Source organism: Oncorhynchus keta, unplaced genomic scaffold (genome assembly GCF_023373465.1).
Source record: "Oncorhynchus keta strain PuntledgeMale-10-30-2019 unplaced genomic scaffold, Oket_V2 Un_contig_4106_pilon_pilon, whole genome shotgun sequence".
NCBI classification, from domain to species: domain Eukaryota; kingdom Metazoa; phylum Chordata; class Actinopteri; order Salmoniformes; family Salmonidae; genus Oncorhynchus; species Oncorhynchus keta.
Window position 1 is genome coordinate 24,261 of NW_026287602.1, and position 17,314 is coordinate 41,574.

The window sequence follows — 17,314 nt, forward strand, 5'->3', positions numbered from 1 at the left end:
CACGCCACTAGCACCACCACTAGCACGCCACGCCACTAGCACGCACTAGCACGCCACTAGCACGCCACTAGCATGCCACTAGCACGCTACTAGCACGCCACTAGCACGCCACGCCACTAGCACGCACTAGCACGCCACTAGCACGTCACTAGCACGCTACGAGCACGCCACTAGCACGCCACCAGCACGCCACGCCACTAGCACGCACTAGCACGCCACTAGCACGCCACTAGCATGCCACTAGCACGCTACTAGCACGCCACCAGCACGCCACCAGCACGCTACTAGCACGTCACTAGCACGCCACTAGCATGCCACTAGCACGCTACTAGCACGCCACCAGCACGCCACCAGCACGCTACTAGCACGTCACTAGCACGCCACTAGCATGCCACTAGCACGCTACTAGCACGCCACCAGCACGCCACCAGCACGCTACTAGCACGTCACTAGCACGCCACTAGCATGCCACTAGCACGCTACTAGCACGCCACCAGCACGCTACTAGCACGTCACTAGCACGCCACTAGCATGCCACTAGCACGCTACTAGCACGCCACCAGCACGCCACCAGCACGCTACTAGCACGTCACTAGCACGTCACGAGCATGCCACTAGCACGCGCTAGCGTCGCGTGAATGTTCCCGAAAATAGATTGTAGCTAACTCGCGGCGATCCCAGTGACGTCCCAGAATAAGGCGACAATATTAAAATTACCAAAAGAGTTCGGTCGGCTTTGTGTTTTCATTTTTGCCATGTTTTTTTTTATTTTTAGGATACTTGTATCGTCACAGCCCTAAAACACACTCGTTACTTACTTCCTGTCTTCAGGGTGTGTTCCAGCTTGAGTCCAGCTGTCCGTCAGAACACCACCTGACAGGAACTTACTCTTGATGTCCTGAACCGTCTGCTCCATGGGGACTAAGGAGTTAGAGATCTGCACAGAGAGACAACAAATCAACCACCGCCCTGGGGGAGGCTGAGAGACAACCAATCAACAGCAGCCCTGGGGAGGCTGAGAGACAACCAATCAACAGCAGCCCTGGGGAGGCTGAGAGACAACCAATCAACAGCAGCCCTGGGGGAGGCTGAGAGACAACCAATCAACAGCAGCCCTGGGGGAGGCTGAGAGACAACCAATCAACAGCAGCTCCAGAGATGGGAGGCTGAGAGACAACCAATCAACAGCAGCTCCAGAGATGGGAGGCTGACTGAGAAGAAGAGGCGGGGCCAGAGAGAACAGAGGCTGAGTGATAGGTTAGTAGCCAGGGGCGGGGCCAGAGAGAACAGAGGCTGAGTGATATGTTAAGGGGCGGGGCCAGAGGGAACAGAGGCTGAGTGATAGGTTAGTAGCCAGGGGCGGGGCCAGAGAGAACAGAGGCTGAGTGATATGTTAAGGGGCGGGGCCAGAGAGAACAGAGGCTGAGTGATAGGTTAGTAGCCAGGGGCGGGGCCAGAGAGAACAGAGGCTGAGTGATATGTTAAGGTGCGGGGCCAGAGGCTGAGTGATAGGTTAGTAGTCAGGGGAGGGGCCAGAGAGAACAGAGGCTGAGTGATAGATTAGTAGGCAGGGGAGGGGCCAGAGGGAACAGAGGCTGAGTGATAGGTTAAGGGGCGGGGCCAGAGGGAACAGAGGCTGAGTGATAGGTTAGTAGTCAGGGGAGGGGCCAGAGAGAACAGAGGCTGAGTGATAGGTTAGTAGTCAGGGGAGGGGCCAGAGGAGGAGGGATAGATTAAGGGGCGGGGCCAGAGGGAACAGAGGCTGAGTGATAGGTTAGTAGCCAGGGGCGGGGCCAGAGGGAACAGAGGCTGAGTGATAGGTTAGTAGCCAGGGGAGGGGCCAGAGAGAACAGAGGCTGAGTGATATGTTAAGGGGCGGGGCCAGAGGGAACAGAGGCTGAATGATAGGTTAGTAGCCAGGGGCGGGGCCAGAGAGAACAGAGGCTGAGTGATAGGTTAAGGGGCGGGGCCAGAGAGAACAGAGGCTGAGTGATAGGTTAGTAGCCAGGGGAGGGGCCAGAGGGAACAGAGGCTGAGTGATAGATTAAGGGGCGGGGCCAGAGGAAACAGAGGCTGAGTGATAGGTTAAGGGGCGGGGCCAGAGGGAACAGAGGATGAGTGATAGGTTAAGGGGCGGGGCCAGAGGGAACAGAGGCTGAGTGATAGGTTAGTAGCCAGGGGTGGGGCCAGAGGAACAGAGGCTGAGTGATAGGTTAAGGGGCGGGGCCAGAGGGAACAGAGGCTGAGTGATAGGTTAAGGGGCGGGGCCAGAGGCTGAGTGATAGGTTAAAGGGCGGGGCCAGAGGGAACAGAGGCTGGGTGATAGGTTAAGGGGCGGGGCCAGAGGGAACAGAAGGTACTTACAAGGACTATTTTCTTCCTCATGTCTGAGATCTCATCGTATTCTGATGACGACAACATATTGGCCTGCAGTAACACCTCATACCTGGGAGAGGAGACAACATATTGGCCTGCATTAACACCTCGTACCTGGGAGAGGAGACAACATATTGGCCTGCAGTAACACCTCATACCTGGGAGAGGAGACAACATATTGGCCTGTATTAACACCTCGTACCTGGGAGAGGAGACAACATATTGGCCTGCATTAACACCTCGTACCTGGGAGAGGAGACAACATATTGGCCTGCATTAACACCTCGTACCTGGGAGAGGAGACAACATATTGGCCTGCAGTAACACCTCATACCTGGGAGAGGAGACAACAACATATTGGCCTGCATTAACACCTCGTACCTGGGAGAGGAGACGACAACATATTGGCCTGCATTAACACCTCGTACCTGGGAGAGGAGCCAACATATTGGCCTGTATTAACACCTCGTACCTGGGAAAGGAGACAACATATTGGCCTGCATTAACACCTCGTACCTGGGAGAGGAGACTACAACATATTGGCCTGCATTAACACCTCGTACCTGGGAGAGGAGACAACATATTGGCCTGTATTAACACCTCGTACCTGGGAGAGGAGACAACAACATATTGGCCTGCAGTAACACCTCGTACCTGGGAGAGGAGACAACATATTGGCCTGCATTAACACCTCGTACCTGGGAGAGGAGACAACATATTGGCCTGCATTAACACCTCGTACCTGGGAGAGGAGACAACATATTGGCCTGCATTAACACCTCGTACCTGGGAGAGGAGACAACAACATATTGGCCTGCATTAACACCTCGTACCTGGGAGAGGAGCCAACATATTGGCCTGCAGTAACACCTCGTACCTGGGAGAGGAGCCAACATATTGGCCTGCAGTAACACCTCGTACCTGGGAGAGGAGCCAACATATTGGCCTGCAGTAACACCTCGTACCTGGGAGAGGAGACAACATATTGGCCTGCAGTAACACCTCGTACCTGGGAGAGGAGACAACATATTGGCCTGCATTAACACCTCGTACCTGGGAGAGGAGACAACATATTGGCCTGCAGTAACACCTCGTACCTGGGAGAGGAGACAACATATTGGCCTGCAGTAACACCTCATACCTGGGAGAGGAGACAACATATTGGCCTGCATTAACACCTCGTACCTGGGAGAGGAGACAACATATTGGCCTGCATTAACACCTCGTACCTGAGAGAGGAGACAACATATTGGCCTGTATTAACACCTCGTACCTGGGAGAGGAGACAACAACATATTGGCCTGCATTAACACCTCGTACCTGGGAGAGGAGACGACATATTGGCCTGCCTTAACACCTCGTACCTGGGAGAGGAGACAACATATTGGCCTGCATTAACACCTCGTACCTGGGAGAGGAGACAACATATTGTTGCTGCCAACTGAGTCACACACCAACAGCTGCCAACTGAGTCACACGGGACCATACCTCACCAGTCCCTCCTGACCTCCAACAGCCGAAGCTAAGTAGTAACATTAACATGATGCCTTCTAATTGCAGCCGCTGTGCTCGCCTTACGGCGAGGATAGCTGTACTGCAAGCCCAGCTTCAGACGCAATCATTAGGCAAGGGTAATTTCAGTGTAGGAAAGGATGAAACAGCGTCTGTGCCACCAGTAAGTACAGATAGTAGTATAAATCCCCTGGCACAGTCCCCGCAGCCGGACGACTTTCTCACGGTTTCTGGAAGGAAATGCTGTAGGAACGCTCAACCGGTGTCGCTCATTCAGCAGACAGAAACTTTCAACCGGTTTTCCCCATTAAGCAGCGGGTCGGTGTCAGAGGCCGAGTCTTCTCTGGTCTCTACTCCTCCCGTTACGGGGTCTGAGACGCCGAAGCTTCCCACCATTAGCTCTGACAAATTGAAAACTCTAGTCATTGGCGACTCCATTACCCGCAGTATTAGACTTAAAGCGAATCATCCAGCGATCATACACTGTTTACCCGGGGCAGGGCTACCGACGTTAAGGCTAATCTGAAGATGGTGCTGGCTAAAGCTAAAACTGGCGAGTGTAGAGAGTATAGAGATATTGTTATCCACGTCGGCACCAACGATGTTAGGATGAAACAGTCAGAGATCACCAAGCGCAACATAGCTTCTGCGTGCATATCAGCTAGAAAGATGTGTCGGCATCAAGTAATTGTCTCTGGCCCCCTCCCAGTTAGGGGAGTGATGAGCTCTACAGCAGAGTCTCACAACTCAATCGCTGGTTGAAAACTGTTTTCTGCCCCTCCCAAAAGATAGAATTTGTAGATAATTGGCCCTCTTTCTGGGACTCACCCACAAACAGGACCAAGCCTGACCTGCTGAGGAGTGACGGACTCCATCCTAGCTGGAGGGGTGCTCTCATCTTATCTGCCAACATAGACAGGGCTCTAACTCCTCTAGCTCCACAATGAAATAGGGTGCAGGCCAGGCAGCAGGCTATTAGCCAGCCTGCCAGCATAGTGGAGTCTGCCACTAGCATAGTCAGTGTAGTCAGCTCAGCTATCACCATTGAGACCGTGTCTGTGCCTCGACCTAGGTTGGGCAAAACTAAACATGGCGGTGTTCGCCTTAGCAATCTCACTAGGATAAAGACCACCTCCATTCCTGTCATTACTGAAAGAGATCATGATACCTCACATCTCAAAATAGGGCTACTTAATGTTAGATCCCTCACTTCAAAGGCAATTATAGTCAATGAACTAATCACTGATCATAATCTTGATGTGATTGGCCTGACTGAAACATGGCTTAAGCCTGATGAATTTACTGTGTTAAATGAGGCCTCACCTCCTGGCTACACTAGTGACCATATCCCCGTGCATCCCGCAAAGGCGGAGGTGTTGCTAACATTTACGATAGCAAATTTCAATTTACAAAAAAAATGACGTTTTCGTCTTTTGAGCTTCTAGTCATGAAATCTATGCAGCTCAACTCAATCACTTTTTATAGCTACTGTTTACAGGCCTCCTGGGCCATATACAGCGTTCCTCACCGAATTCCCTGAATTCCTATCAGACCTTGTAGTCATTGCAGATAATATTCTAATCTTTGGTGACTTTAATATTCACATGGAAAAGTCCACAGACCCACTCCAAAAGGCTTTTGGAGCCATCATCGACTCAGTGGGTTTTGTCCAACATGTCTCTGGACCCACTCACTGTCACAGTCATACGCTGGACCTAGTTTTGTCCCATGGAATAAATGTTGTGGATCTTAATGTTTTTCCTCATAATCCTGGACTATCGGACCACCATTTTATTACGTTTGCAATTGCAACAAATAATCTGCTCAGACCCCAACCAAGGAACATCAAAAGTCGTGCTATAAATTCACAGACAACACAAAGATTCCTTGATGCCCTTCCAGACTCCCTCTGCCTACCCAAGGACGCCAGAGGACAAAAATCCGTTAACCACCTAACTGAGGATCTCAATTTAACCTTGCGCAATACCCTAGATGCAGTTGCACCCCTAAAAACTAAAAAAATGTCTCATAAGAAACTAGCTCCCTGGTACACAGAAAATACCCGAGCTCTGAAGCAAGCTTCCAGAAAATTGGAACGGAAATGGCGCCACACCAAACTGGAAGTCTTCCGACTAGCTTGGAAGGACGGTACCGTGCAGTACCGAAGAGCCCTTACTGCTGCTCGATCGTCCTATTTTTCTAACTTAATTGAGGAAAATAAGAACAATCCGAAATTCCTTTTTGATACTGTGGCAAAGCTAACTAAAAAGCAGCATTCCCCAAGAGAGGATGACTTTCACTTTAGCAGTGATAAATTCATGAACTTCTTTGAGGAAAAGATTATGATTATTAGAAAGCAAATTATGGACTCCTCTTTAAACCTGCGTATTCCTCCAAACCTCAGTTGTCCTGAGTCTGCACAACTCTGCCAGGACCTAGGATCAAGAGAGACGCTCAAGTGTTTTAGTACTATATCTCTTGACACAATGATGAAAATAATCATGGCCTCTAAACCTTCAAGCTGTATACTGGACCCTATTCCAACTAAACTACTGAAAGAGCTGCTTCCTGTGCTTGGCCCTCCTATGTTGAACATAATAAACGGCTCTCTATCCACTGGATGTGTACCAAACTCACTAAAAGTGGCAGTAATAAAGCCTCTCTTGAAAAAGCCAAACCTTGACCCAGAAAATATAAAAACTATCGGCCTATATCGAATCTTCCATTCCTCTCAAAGATTTTAGAGAAGGCTGTTGCGCAGCAACTAACAGCCTTCCTGAAGACAAACAATGTATACGAAATGCTTCAGTCTGGTTTTAGACCCCATCATAGCACTGAGACGGCACTTGTGAAGGTGGTAAATGACATTTTAATGGCATCGGACCGAGGCTCTGCATCTGTCCTCGTGCTCCTAGACCTTAGTGCTGCTTTTGATACCATCGATCACCACATTCTTTTGGACAGATTGGAAACCCAAATTGGTCTACACGGACATGTTCTGGCCTGGTTTAGGTCTTATCTGTCGGAAAGATATCAGTTTGTCTCTGTGAATGGTTTGTCCTCTGACAAATCAACTGTACATTTCGGTGTTCCTCAAGGTTCTGTTTTAGGACCACTATTGTTTTCACTATATATTTTACCTCTTGGGGATGTTATTCGAAAACATAATGTAAACTTTCACTGCTATGCGGATGACACACAGCTGTACATTTCAATGAAACATGGTGAAGCCCCAAAATTGCCCTCGCTAGAAGCATGTGTTTCAGACATAAGGAAGTGGATGGCTGCAAACTTTCTACTATTAAACTCAGACAAAACAGAGATGCTTGTTCTAGGTCCCAAGAAACAAAGAGATCTTCTGTTGAATCTGACAATTAATCTTAATGGTTGTACAGTCGTCTCAAATAAAACTGTGAAGGACCTCGGCGTTACTCTGGACCCTGATCTCTCTTTTGAAGAACATATCAAGACCATTTCGAGGACAGCTTTTTCCATCTACGTAACATTGCAAAAATCAGAAACTTTCTGTCCAAAAATGATGCAGAAAAATTAATCCATGCTTTTGTCACTTCTAGGTTAGACTACTGCAATGCTCTATTTTCCGGCTACCCGGATAAAGCACTAAATAAACTTCAGTTAGTGCTAAATACGGCTGCTAGAATCCTGACTAGAACCAAAAAATTTGATCATATTACTCCAGTGCTAGCCTCTCTACACTGGCTTCCTGTCAAAGCAAGGGCTGATTTCAAGGTTTTACTGCTAACCTACAAAGCATTACATGGGCTTGCTCCTACCTACCTCTCTGATTTGGTCCTGCCGTACATACCTACACGTACGCTACGGTCACAAGACGCAGGCCTCCTAATTGTCCCTAGAATTTCTAAGCAAACAGCTGGAGGCAGGGCTTTCTCCTATAGAGCTCCATTTTTATGGAACGGTCTGCCTACCCATGTCAGAGACGCAAACTCGGTCTCAACCTTTAAGTCTTTACTGAAGACTCATCTCTTCAGTGGGTCATATGATTGAGTGTAGTCTGGCCCAGGAGTGGGAGGGTGAACGGAAAGGCTCTGGAGCAACGAACCGCCCTTGCTGTCTCTGCCTGGCCGGTTCCCTCTTTCCACTGGGATTCTCTGCCTCTAACCCTGTTACGGGGGCTGAGTCACTGGCTTGCTGGGGCTCTCGTGCCGTCCCTGGGGGTGCGTCACCTGGGTGGGTTGATTCACTGTTGTGGTCGGCCTGTCTGGGTTGCCCCCCTTGGGTTGTACCGTGGCGGAGATCTTTGTGGGCTATACTCGGCCTTGTCTCAGGATGGTAAGTTGGTGGTTGAAGATATCCTCTAGTGGTGTGGGGGATGTGCTTTGGCAAAGTGGGTGGGGTTATATCCTTCCTGTTTGGCCCTGTCCGGGGTGTCCTCGGATGGGGCCACAGTGTCTCCTGACCCCTCCTGTCTCAGCCTCCAGTATTTATGCTGCAGTAGTTTATGTGTCGGGGGGCTAGGGTCAGTTTGTTATATCTGGAGTACTTCTCCTGTCCTATTCGGTGTCCTGTGTGAATCTAAGTGTGCGTTCTCTAATTCTCTCCTTCTCTCTTTCTTTCTCTCTCTCGGAGGACCTGAGCCCTAGGACCATGTCCCAGGACTACCTGACATGAGGACTCCTTGCTGTCCCCAGTCCACCTGGCCATGCTCCTGCTCCAGTTTCAACTGACCTGAGCCCTAGGACCGTGCCCCAGGACTACCTGACATGAAGGCTCCTTGCTGTCCCCAGTCCACCTGACTGTGCTGCTGCTCCAGTTTCAACTGTTCTGCCTTATTATTATTCGACCATGCTGGTCATTTATGAACATTTGAACATCTTGGTCATGTTCTGTTATAATCTCTACCCGGCACAGCCAGAAGAGGACTGGCCACCCCACATAGCCCGGTTCCTCTCTAGGTTTCTTCCTAGGTTTTGGCCTTTCTAGGAGTTTTTCCTAGCCACCGTGCTTTTACACCTGCATTGTTTGCTGTTTGGGGTTTTAGGCTGGGTTTCTGTACAGCACTTTGAGATATCAGCTGATGTACGAAGGGCTATATAAATAAATTTGATTTGATTTGATTTGATTTGATATTGGCCTGCATTAACACCTCGTACCTGGGAGAGGAGACAACAACATATTGGCCTGCATTAACACCTCGTACCTGGGAGAGGAGACTACAACATATTGGCCTGCATTAACACCTCATACCTGCGAGAGGGGACAACATATTGGCCTGCATTAACACCTCGTACCTGGGAGAGGAGACTACAACATATTGGCCTGCATTAACACCTCGTACCTGGGAGAGGAGACAACAACATATTGGTCTGCATTAACACCTCGTACCTGGGAGAGGAGACAACATATTGGCCTGCATTAACACCTCGTACCTGGGAGAGGAGACAACATATTGGCCTGCATTAACACCTCGTACCTGGGAGAGGAGACAACAACATATTGGCCTGCATTAACACCTCGTACCTGGGAGAGGAGGCAACATATTGGCCTGCATTAACACCTCGTACCTGGGAGAGGAGACAACATATTGGCCTGCATTAACACCTCGTACCTGGGAGAGGAGATGACAACATATTGGCCTGCATTAACACCTCGTACCTGGGAGAGGAGACGACAACATATTGGCCTGCATTAACACCTCGTACCTGGGAGAGGAGGCAACATATTGGCCTGCATTAACACCTCGTACCTGGGAGAGGAGACAACATATTGGCCTGCAGTAACACCTCATACCTGGGAGAGGAGACAACATATTGGCCTGCATTAACACCTCGTACCTGGGAGAGGAGATGACAACATATTGGCCTGCAGTAACACCTCGTACCTGGGAGAGGAGACAACATATTGGCCTGCATTAACACCTCGTACCTGGGAGAGGAGACAACAACATATTGGCCTGCATTAACACCTCGTACCTGGGAGAGGGGACAACATATTGGCCTGCAGTAACACCTCGTACCTGGGAGAGGAGATGACAACATATTGGCCTGTATTAACACCTCGTACCTGGGAGAGGAGACAACATATTGGCCTGCATTAACACCTCGTACCTGGGAGAGGAGACGACATATTGGCCTGCATTAACACCTCGTACCTGGGAGAGGAGACAACGACATATTGGCCTGTATTAACACCTCGTACCTGGGAGAGGAGACAACATATTGGCCTGCATTAACACCTCGTACCTGGGAGAGGAGACAACATATTGGCCTGCATTAACACCTCGTACCTGGGAGAGGAGACAACAACATATTGGCCTGCAGTAACACCTCGTACCTGGGAGAGGAGTCAACATATTGACCTGCATTAACACCTCGTACCTGGGAGAGGAGACAACAACATATTGGCCTGCAGTAACACCTCATACCTGGGAGAGGAGACAACATATTGGCCTGCAGTAACACCTCGTACCTGGGAGAGGAGACAACAACATATTGGCCTGCAGTAACACCTCGTACCTGGGAGAGGAGACAACAACATATTGGCCTGCATTAACACCTCGTACCTGGGAGAGGAGACAACATATTGGCCTGCATTAACACCTCATACCTGGGAGAGGAGACAACATATTGGCCTGTATTAACACCTCGTACCTGGGAGAGGAGACAACATATTGGCCTGCATTAACACCTCGTACCTGGGAGAGGAGACGACAACATATTGGCCTGCATTAACACCTCGTACCTGGGAGAGGAGACAACATATTGGCCTGCATTAACACCTCGTACCTGGGAGAGGAGACAACAACATATTGGCCTGCAGTAACACCTCGTACCTGGGAGAGGAGACAACAACATATTGGCCTGCATTAACACCTCGTACCTGGGAGAGGAGACAACATATTGGCCTGCATTAACACCTCGTACCTGGGAGAGGAGACAACATATTGGCCTGTATTAACACCTCGTACCTGGGAGAGGAGACAACATATTGGCCTGCATTAACACCTCGTACCTGGGAGAGGAGACGACAACATATTGGCCTGTATTAACACCTCGTACCTGGGAGAGGAGACGACAACATATTGGCCTGTATTAACACCTCGTACCTGGGAGAGGAGACAACATATTGGCCTGCCTTAACACCTCGTACCTGGGAGAGGAGACAACATATTGGCCTGCAGTAACACCTCGTACCTGGGAGAGGAGACAACATATTGGCCTGCAGTAACACCTCGTACCTGAGAGAGGAGACAACATATTGGCCTGCAGTAACACCTCGTACCTGGGAGAGGAGACAACATATTGGCCTGCAGTAACACCTCGTACCTGGGAGAGGAGACAACATATTGGCCTGCATTAACACCTCGTACCTGGGAGAGGAGACAACATATTGGCCTGCAGTAACACATCGTACCTGGGAGAGGAGACGACAACATATTGGCCTGTATTAACACCTCGTACCTGGGAGAGGAGACAACAACATATTGGCCTGCATTAACACCTCGTACCTGGGAGAGGAGACTACAACATATTGGCCTGCATTAACACCTCGTAGAGGAGACAACATATTGGCCTGCATTAACACCTCGTACCTGGGAGAGGAGACGACAACAACGACAACAACACCTCCTGCTGGTTCTATCCTCTGAGGAGCTGGAGGGGAAAAGTGTCTCAACAAATCAAAGTGTGTACTCACAGCTGCTCTGTCCTCTCCAGGATCCGAGCGCAGTAGTGACAGACGTGGATGACCTCTGACTTCTTATGTACCATCTCGCTGTAGTCCTCCTTCATCAACTCACTGAGACAGACAGACAGACAGACAGACAGACAGACAGACAGACAGACAGACAGACAGACAGACAGACAGACAGACAGAGACAGACAGAGACAGACAGAGACAGACAGACAGACAGACAGACAGACAGACACCAGGTGAACAGTGTACCAGTTGAGGGGTATACCAGGTGAACAGTGTACCAGTTGAGGGGTATACCAGGTGAACAGTGTACCAGTTGAGGGGTATACCAGGTGAATGTGCTGGTTGTCTGGTGCATTGTAAGGTTTGAGTTAACAGGACTTACATCAGTCCCCTGACTCCCTTCCTGACCAGCTCCTGACAAACCAACAGGGAGTCTGAGGTCTTCCACAGGTGGCCCACGTCTCCTGCAAACGTCTGGACAACGGAGGAAGACATTTTAGGATATTAGTTAGAGGCACAACACACTCCATCCTCCCCTACGGACACACAGCTTCTATTTTGGTGGGGGGCATAGGTTAGCAGTGTGGTTAAGGTTAGGATTCAGCTAGTGACCATGCTGCAGAGCTGCCTCCAGAACATGAGTCATCTCAATAAATGGCAACTTGCCCATGTTGAGCTACATGTTGTTTTGTGGCTTTACTCAGGGTGAGAGTCTGACGGACATCTAGCGGATCTCGGTTACCTCGGCATAACCTATACACTGCCTTCACAAAGTATTCAGACCCCTTGAATGTTCCCACATTTTGTTACATTACAGCCTTATTCTATTCTATTCTATTCTATTCTATTCTATTCTATTCTTACCCCATAATGACATCACAATGCCCCATAATGACATCACAATGCCCCATAATGACATCACAATACCCCATAAAGATATCACAATAACCCATAAAGACAACTCAGAAACAGATTCTGTTAAAATAAAAAAAACGGAAATATCACATTTACATAAGTGTTCGGACCCTTTACTCAGTACTTTGTTAAAGCACCTCTCAGATTACAGCCTTAAGTCTTCGTATGCCACTACAAGCTTGGCACACCTGTATTTGAGGAGTTTCTCCCATTCTTCTCTGCAGATCCTCTCAAGCTCTGTCAGGTTGGATGGGGAGTGTCGCTGCAGAGATATTTTTAGGTCTCTCCAGACATTTTAGACCGGTTTCAAGTCCGGGCTCTGGCTGGGCCACTCAAGGACATTCAGAGACTTGTCCCAAAGCCACTCCTGTGTTGTCTTGGCTGTGTGCTTAGGGTCGTTGTCCTGTTGGAAGGTGAACCTTCACCATTCAAATTGTAGAAACATCTCAAGGATGATCAATGGAAACAGGATGCACCTGAGCTCAATTTCGAGACTCATAGCAAAGGGTCTGAATACTTTTGTTAATAAGGTATTGTTTTTTATTTTATTTTTATACATTTTCAAAAATTTCTAAAAACAGTTTTTGCTTTGTCATTATGGGGTATTGTGATGTCATTATGAGGTATTGTGATGTCATTATGGGGTATTGTGATGTCATTATGGGGTATTGTGATGTCATTATGGGGTATTGTGTGTAGATTGACGAGGATTTTTATTTATTTAATAATTTTAGAATAAGTAACTGACGTAACAAAATGTGGAAAAGGGGAAGAAGGGGTCTGAATACTTTCTGAATGCCCTGCAGCATGAACATTTAGTTACCTTGGCATAGCTGGCATAACATTTAGTTACCTTGGCATAGCTGGCATAACATATAGCATAATATATAGTTACCTTGGCATAGCTGGCATCCAGGTCCAGATCGTAGCGAGGCTGGACTTTAGGAGGACTCGCTGTGGAGATCAAAAGAGACTGAGGTTAACAGACAGACAGATAGATAGAGACTGAGGTCTGTTAACCTCAGTCTCCGTCTGCCCGTTAACCTCAGTCTCCGTCTGCCCGTTAACCTCAGTCTCCGTCTGCCCGTTAACCTCAGTCTCCGTCTGCCCGTTAACCTCAGTCTCCGTCTGCCCGTTAACCTCAGTCTCCGTCTGCCCGTTAACCTCAGTCTCCGTCTGCCCGTTAACCTCAGTCTCCGTCTGCCCGTTAACCTCAGTCTCCGTCTGCCCGTTAACCTCAGTCTCCGTCTGCCCGTTAACCTCAGTCTCCGTCTGCCCGTTAACCTCAGTCTCCGTCTGTCGTTAACCTCAGTCTCCGTCTGTCGTTAACCTCAGTCTCCGTCTGCCATTAACCTCACTCCGTCTGCCCGTTAACCTCAGTCTCCGTCTGCCCGTTAACCTCAGTCTCCGTCTGTCGTTAACCTCAGTCTCCGTCTGCCGTTAACCTCAGTCTCCGTCTGCCGTTAACCTCAGTCTGTCGTTAACCTCAGTCTCCGTCTGCCGTTAACCTCAGTCTCCGTCTGTCGTTAACCTCAGTCTCCGTCTGTCGTTAACCTCAGTCTCCGTCTGCCATTAACCTCACTCCGTCTGCCCGTTAACCTCAGTCTCAGTCTGCCGTTAACCTCAGTCTGTCGTTAACCTCAGACTGTCGTTAACCTCAGTCTGTCGTTAACCTCAGTCTGTCGTTAACCTCAGTCTGTCGTTAACCTCAGTCTGTCGTTAACCTCAGTCTGTCGTTAACCTCAGTCTGTCGTTAACCTCAGTCTGTCGTTAACCTCAGTCTGTCGGTAATCCTCAGTCTGTCGTTAACCTCAGTCTGCCGTTAACCTCAGTCTGTCGGTAATCCTCAGTCTGTCGTTAACCTCAGTCTGTCGCTAACCTCAGTCTGTCGTTAACCTCAGTCTGTCGTTAACCTCAGTCTGTCGGTAATCCTCAGTCTGTCGTTAACCTCAGTCTGTCGTTAACCTCAGTCTGTCGTTAACCTAAGTCTGTCGTTAACCTCAGTCTGTCGTTAACCTCAGTCTGTCGTTAACCTCAGATTTTAGAAGGAAATCAGTCAATGGAAATAAATTCATCAGACCCTAATCTGTGGATTTCACACAATACAGATATGACTTGGAATACAGATATGCATCCGTTGGTCACAGATACCTTACAAAAAAAAGCAGGGTCATGGGTCAGAAACCCAGTCAGTATCTGGTGTGGATCAGAAAACCAGTCAGTATCTGGTGTGGATCAGAAACCCAGTCAGTATCTGGTGTGGATCAGAAACCCAGTCAGTATCTGGTGTGGATCAGAAAACCAGTCAGTATCTGGTGTGGATCAGAAACCCAGTCAGTATCTGGTGTGGATCAGAAACCCAGTCAGTATCTGGTGTGGATCAGAGACCTAGTCAGTATCTGGTGTGATCAGAGACCCAGTCAGTATCTGGTGTGGATCAGAAACCCAGTCAGTATCTGGTGTGGATCAGAAACCCAGTCAGTATCTGGTGTGGATCAGAAACCCAGTCAGTATCTGGTGTGGATCAGAAACCCAGTCAGTATCTGGTGTGGATCAGAAACCCAGTCAGTATCTGGTGTGGATCAGAAACCCAGTCAGTATCTGGTGTGGATCAGAAACCCAGTCAGTATCTGGTGTGATCAGAAACCCAGTCAGTATCTGGTGTGGATCAGAAACCCAGTCAGTATCTGGTGTGGATCAGAAACCCAGTCAGTATCTGGTGTGGATCAGAAACCCAGTCAGTATCTGGTGTGGATCAGAAACCCAGTCAGTATCTGGTGTGGATCAGAAACCCAGTCAGTATCTGGTGTGGATCAGAAACCCAGTCAGTATCTGGTGTGGATCAGAAACCCAGTCAGTATCTGGTGTGGATCAGAAACCCAGTCAGTATCTGGTGTGGATCAGAAACCCAGTCAGTATCTGGTGTGGATCAGAAACCCAGTCAGTATCTGGTGTGATCAGAGAACCAGTCAGTATCTGGTGTGATCAGAGAACCAGTCAGTATCTGGTGTGATCAGAAACCCAGTCAGTATCTGGTGTGATCAGAAACCCAGTCAGTATCTGGTGTGGATCAGAAAACCAGTCAGTATCTGGTGTGATCAGAAAACCAGTCAGTATCTGGTGTGATCAGAAACCCAGTCAGTATCTGGTGTGGATCAGAAACCCAGTCAGTATCTGGTGTGATCAGAAACCCAGTCAGTATCTGGTGTGATCAGAAAACCAGTCAGTATCTGGTGTGGATCAGAAACCCAGTCAGTATCTGGTGTGATCAGAAAACCAGTCAGTATCTGGTGTGGATCAGAAACCCAGTCAGTATCTGGGGTGGATCAGAGAACCAGTCAGTATCTGGTGTGGATCAGAAACCCAGTCAGTATCTGGTGTGATCAGAGAACCAGTCAGTATCTGGTGTGGATCAGAAACCCAGTCAGTATCTGGGGTGGATCAGAGAACCAGTCAGTATCTGGTGTGGATCAGAAACCCAGTCAGTATCTGGTGTGATCAGAAACCCAGTCAGTATCTGGTGTGATCAGAGAACCAGTCAGTATCTGGGGTGGATCAGAGAACCAGTCAGTATCTGGTGTGGATCAGAGAACCAGTCAGTATCTGGTGTGGATCAGAAACCCAGTCAGTATCTGGTGTGATCAGAAACCCAGTCAGTATCTGGTGTGATCAGAGAACCAGTCAGTATCTGGTGTGGATCAGAGACCCAGTCAGTATCTGGTGTGGATCAGAAACCCAGTCAGTATCTGGCGTGGATCAGAAACCCAGTCAGTATCTGGTGTGGATCAGAAACCCAGTCAGTATCTGGTGTGATCAGAAACCCAGTCAGTATCTGGGGTGGATCAGAGAACCAGTCAGTATCTGGTGTGGATCAGAGAACCAGTCAGTATCTGGTGTGGATCAGACAACCAGTCTGTATCTGGTGTGGGTCAGAGAACCAGTCAGTATCTGGTGTGGATCAGACAACCAGTCTGTATCTGGTGTGGGTCAGAGAACCAGTCAGTATCTGGTGTGGATCAGAAACCCAGTCAGTATCTGGTGTGGATCAGAAACCCAGTCAGTATCTGGTGTGATCAGAAACCCAGTCAGTATCTGGTGTGATCAGAGAACCAGTCAGTATCTGGTGATCACCATTTGTCTCATGCAGCGAGACACGTCTCCTTCCCATAGAGTTGATCAGGCTGTTGATTTGTGGTCTGTTGGAATGTTGTCCCACTCCTCTTCAACGGCTGTGTGAAGTTCCTGGATATTGGCAGGAACTGGAACACACTGTCGTACACGTCGATCCAGAGCATCCCAAACATGCTCAATGGGGTGACATGTTTAATGAGTATGCAGGCCATGGAAGAACTGGGACATTTTCAGCTTCCTGGAATTGTGTACAGATCCTTGAGACGTGCATTATCATGCTGAAACATGAGGTGATGGCGTCACGGTATCTCTGTACATTCAAATTGCCATCAATAAAAATTAATTGTGTTGGTTGTTCATAGCTTATGCCTGCCCATTACCATAACCCCATCATGGGGCACTCTGTTCACAGCGCCGTCTGCCCCGGTGGTTTAAACCGGGATTCGTCCGTGAAGAGTTTTAACCCCATCATGGGGCACTCTGTTCACAGCGCCGTCTGCCCCGGTAGTTTAAACCGGGATTCGTCCGTGAAGAGCTTTAACCCCATCATGGGGCACTCTGTTCACAACGCCGTCTGCCCCGGTAGTTTAAACCGGGATTCGTCCGTGAAGAGCTTTAACCCCATCATGGGGCACTCTGTTCACAACGCCGTCTGCCCCGGTAGTTTAAACCGGGATTCGTCCGTGAAGAGCTTTAACCCCAT

General features: G+C 48.9%; 1 pseudogene; it reads right to left on the minus strand.

Annotated features, from left to right (window-relative positions):
- LOC127924489 (serine/threonine-protein kinase TBK1-like) overlaps nt 1-17,314 on the minus strand; it is a 46,172-nt pseudogene that overhangs the window by 19,640 nt on the left and 9,218 nt on the right.